Raw genomic sequence first — 5,000 nt, forward strand, 5'->3', positions numbered from 1 at the left:
ATGATTAAAAAAATATTCAGTGCACAAAATATGATTTTTATAACATGTCTGTTATGTATTCTTTTGTTCTTTGTGGGATAATAAACAACTCACTGAAGGCATGTTATGTTTCTAGGTGTTTACTTTATTTGACATGTTTACAAACAGTGTCTATAGCGGAGTGATACACGCTGTGCGTATCTGCCTTAAACACAGTTCATACTGCTTAGTAGATGCGCTTAACAAAATAGTACTACTAGTGAAGATGTAGATATGAACATATAACAATGTCAAAACGTCTTTAATTTCACACTAACTGACAAATATTAACAATGTACCCCCATCAAAGTTTACATAAAGCTCAGCAAATTTGAGACCAAAACTTTCAAAATGCTTTGTCAGGCTTATGGCAAACATTATTTAGCATTTAAAGTGGACACAATGTCATTCTAAAAATATACAACCACATCATTGAAATCTCAAAGCTATAATACATGATTAATTAAAAACAATGAGAATAAATAAGCATTACATTTGAAAAAATAATCTCAATTTTAATGGGTTAAGATGATGAAAGTTCAGGGCAACCAATTAGGAGTAAAACAACAGAAAAAGTGGGGGTGGGGTGAATTCATCCTTGAGAATCATTACCAAACAATCCATTCTCTCTCTCTCTCTCTCTGTTGCTATTTCGTGTAGAAATCTAGGCAAGTGGGGTCTCAATCACCACTGATAACAAAGACGAACAATGGTTTAAATTTTTTGGAGCCATTTATTTTCTACTCGTACGTAACATCGTGCAGGTGTACCACGTGTATATACAAATGTATGGCAAGTGTACGGTAGGCTACAAAATAAGAAAAATACAAAATAATACAAACTTAAATACAAAAATTATTTGAACAGAGTTTTACTGATATTTTACTTCTTAATATACAACTTTCGGATCTTTTTTAAAACGGGGGCCACATTTTTCATTAACGAAACACTTTGAAACTTGGAACACTGGTAGAATGTGTCATATAAAACATCTTTTTCTCTTAGTCTTCTTAAAAAAAAAAGAAATCCATAAATTATTCCATGTTAAAGTTGTCGTATTTCTGTAATTTCAACCAATCACTGACGTCCATTCAGCCGATATACATTAAGTGCCGACTACATAAACAAACGATTCTGAAACAATTAACCCTAACTCTAACCCTAACCCTAACCCTAGGGTTAGGGTTAGGGTTAGGATTAGGGTTAAAGCAAATTTAAAATGAAAAAAGCAAATAAAACGAAGAATCGTTTGTTTATGTAGTCGGCACTTAATGTATATCGGCTGAATAGACGTCAGTGATTGGTTGAAATTATCGAAATAACACAATTTTTTACATGAAATAAATTCGAATACAAAAATATTTTTCTGTTCTATAACACAAAATAGATAAGTATACGAAGTTTGAAAGTCTTTCGGTACCAAAAACATTAATGAAAAATGTGGCCCCCGTTTTAAAAAAGATCCCAACTTTCTTGTAACAAAGTGTGATTACAAAATGCATTCAACATGTTTATTATGACTGACACACGTGGGCGAAAAGTACGGAATGAGGAAAAAAAAATGTCGGATATACTGAAACACTATCACCCATGGATATACAATTATCTACACATCATTACATGTCTTAGTTTAATGTAAAGAAAACAACTAGATATATTTATATTATCTTACAAAAACTTTGGCGGCGCATCATTCTAGAAGCAGCAGAAAATTGGTCACACTGGTACAAAGCCACGTTCGCAGTAACATGAAATAACCAAAGAACATTCAGAGACGACAGCGAGTTTTCTGTAGAGGAGAAGTTTCAGGTGTGGAAGCAAGGTCTAGAATTGAAGGGCCTTAGAGTCAACCTAGCTAAAACCAAAATCCTAATAAGTAGGAAGGTAGATAAAACACAAACCCCTTCAGGTAGATGGCCCTGCTCAGTATGTAGAAAAGGAGTAGGTAGTAACTCTATAAGATGTACCCGGTGCAAGCTATGGACACATAAGAGGTGCAGCAACATCAAAGGCAGGTTAACTAGCAAGTTAGTTTTTGTTTGTGGCAGATGTTCAGGTGCAATAAAGACTGCAAACAAACAGGAAACAACTTCTATCTCATTCCAGGGTGAAAAACTAGAGGTAGTCGATAGCTTCCGCTATCTGGGCGACCAAGTTAGTAGTGGGGGTGGGTGCGCTGAAAGTGTAGCTGCTAGAATAAGAATAGCCTGGGCAAAGTTTAGAGAGCTCTTACCCCTGCTGGCGACAAAGGGACTCTCACTCAGAGTAAAAGGCAGACTGTATGACGCATGCGTACGAACAACCATGCTACATGGCAGTGAAACATGGGCTGTAACTGCTGAGGACATACGTAAGCTCGCAAGGAATGAAGCCAGTATGCTCCGTTGGATGTGTAATGTCAATGTGAATACCCGTCAGAGTGTAAGTATCTTGAGAGAAAAGCTGAACATTAGAAGCATCAGTTGTGGCGTGCAAGAGAGACGATTGCGCTGGTATGGACATGTGGTGAGAATGGAGGAGGATAGCTGCGTGAAAAAGTGCCACACCCTAACAGTTGAGGGAACCCGTGGAAGAGGTAGGCCCAGGAAGACCTGGGCTGAGGTGGTGAGGCAAGACCTTCGTACATTGGGCCTCACCGAGGCGATGACTACGGACCGAGACCTTTGGAAATGGGCTGTGCGTGAGAAGACCCGGCAAGCCAAGTAAGATCGTTGCCAGTGCCCCTGGACTGGTTCTTGTGCGGGTGGCACATGAGATGCACCATTTTGAGCGTGGCCGTTGCCAGTACCGCCTGACTGGCTCCTGTAGGATTTTCGAGCGAGATCGTTGCCAGTGCCCCTGGACTGGCTTGTGCGGGTGGCACATAAAAGACACCATTTCGAGCGTGGCCGTTTTCGTGCGGGTGACACGTAAAAGCACCCACTACACTCTCTGAGTGGTTGGCGTTAGGAAGGGCATCCAGCTGTAGAAACTCTGCCAAATCAGACTGGAGCCTGGTGTTGCCATCCGGTTTCACCAGTCCTCAGTCAAATCGTCCAACCCATGCTAGCATGGAAAGCGGACGTTAAACGATGATGATGATGATGATGATGATAGACGGACACAAAAAGGGACCTCACCCCTTTTTCTGAAAACAAAACAACCACGATCCCAGATAAAAACCGGAAGCGACTCACTTCCAACAAGTTGTGAAAACTGATACTAAATAGTAATACATGATGTGTGTAGTATCCATGGACATTGGGTGGACTATGTTCACGCATTCATTTCTTCACCCAAAGAAATAAACGTACGATCGTAAGAAACATATGATATGTGGAAACAATTCATTAAAATATTTATAAATTCTATCCATGATTAATTATTACTATATTTACCCTACATTATATTGACACACCTTAGTGCAACCCCCAAAAGCAGGTATTGCCAGTTTGTATCATTAGGCTGTAGCCAACATAGCTAAATAGGGGCTTTTATATGTATATTCAAAGCAGTTCCTGTAAATGAACTTAAAGAATATACATACAAATATGTATATGTATAGATATATATATATGTATATATATATATATATATATATATATATATATATATATATATATATATATATATATATATATATATACATATATACATATATATATATATATATATATATATATATATATATATATGGGAGAATATACAAAAAATAACAACAGACGAGGACAGGTGGTGTAAATAACAAAAGTATATATTAGTATGACGCTCGGGAATACGGAAAGTCTTTGACGTTTCGAGCTACGCTCTTCATACTAGCAGAAATACCCGGCGTTGCCCGGGTTAAAGAGAATAATGAAATCTAAAAACGCCGTCTAGACTACGTAACCCTCAACTGTTAGTAGCTACGATACCATATTTCTACATTAATAACTCTACAATCCATGCCAGCATGGAACATAGATATTAAGTGGAATGCGAGAAGAAAGTTTTCAACTCATATGTATATAAAGTAAATACACGTAATTCAGAAACACGTTTTGTGTATTTTATTTCATAACCAAACAAACAGGTACAGATTATAAATAATGAAAGGCCAATTTTGGTGATTCATTTGACAGAGGTAGTAGAGAGACAATGCGATGATAAATCTGAGGTTGGATCTTGAAAGTTTGGATGAATGCTGCCTCAATTAAATCTCTTGTGGTTCCAAATGATGTCATCTGTAGTACAGCGTCGTATTGTCTAATTTTGTTTTGCAAATGTTAGGAATCTTGGTCAGTTGATGATAACAGTTTCTTCAATAGCTCTGGAGGTTGGGGATTGTGGAATTGTTGGAAATGTTTTTAACTTTGGTGTTATATGTATTGCTTGAATTTCTTTGACATATGAAATATATGTATTTTCACTGGGTTTGTAAAAGAGAGTTGTGTAGTTCTCGAGTTTTAGGGATTCACACAGACAGACAGACACATTCTCATCTTTATATATAGATATATATATATACACACACACACGCACCCAAACACACGTATATATATGTATATCAATATAAATATATGAAAGTCAATGAAGTTTCGTAAAAGAAGGTGATCATGTACATACTTTCTTGCTGTTGTGATTATAACACCTCGTTGTAAACTATGTTCCTTGTTTTCCCTTGTGGAGCATATGCAAATAAGTTTTTTTTTTGCTGCCCACTCTTGAGCAGCCAACATACAGTTGTCCATGTGAGAAGCGGGGCTCTTCCAAGAGAAGACCAGCTACAGACAGTGCTCATCTGTTATGTTCGGGTTAAAATTTCATCAACATCAAAAATATATGAATTTTCATGGGAGTTATGGCTGTTATGCATAGAATATAATTTCCAAATTGCAGACAAAATTTACAATCGATAAATGTCTTAGAACAACCAGTCTCTCATCTGGGAAGGCCTTGAAATCAATGTTACCAACTGAGGACTATGTGTGTCGCAGTGATAATAAAAAGACTCAAAGGAGGTC

The 5,000-nt window shown here is 37.2% G+C and overlaps 1 protein-coding gene across 8 annotated transcripts in view; it reads left to right on the forward strand.

Moving 5' to 3' along the window:
• Positions 1-5,000, forward strand: part of LOC106869622 (solute carrier family 60 member 1) — a 78,366-nt gene that overhangs the window by 40,397 nt on the left and 32,969 nt on the right. The gene's annotated exons all lie outside the window — the stretch shown is intronic.

Source organism: Octopus bimaculoides, chromosome 3, assembly GCF_046866305.1.
Source record: "Octopus bimaculoides isolate indiv1 chromosome 3, ASM4686630v1, whole genome shotgun sequence".
In the NCBI taxonomy this organism is placed as follows: domain Eukaryota; kingdom Metazoa; phylum Mollusca; class Cephalopoda; order Octopoda; family Octopodidae; genus Octopus; species Octopus bimaculoides.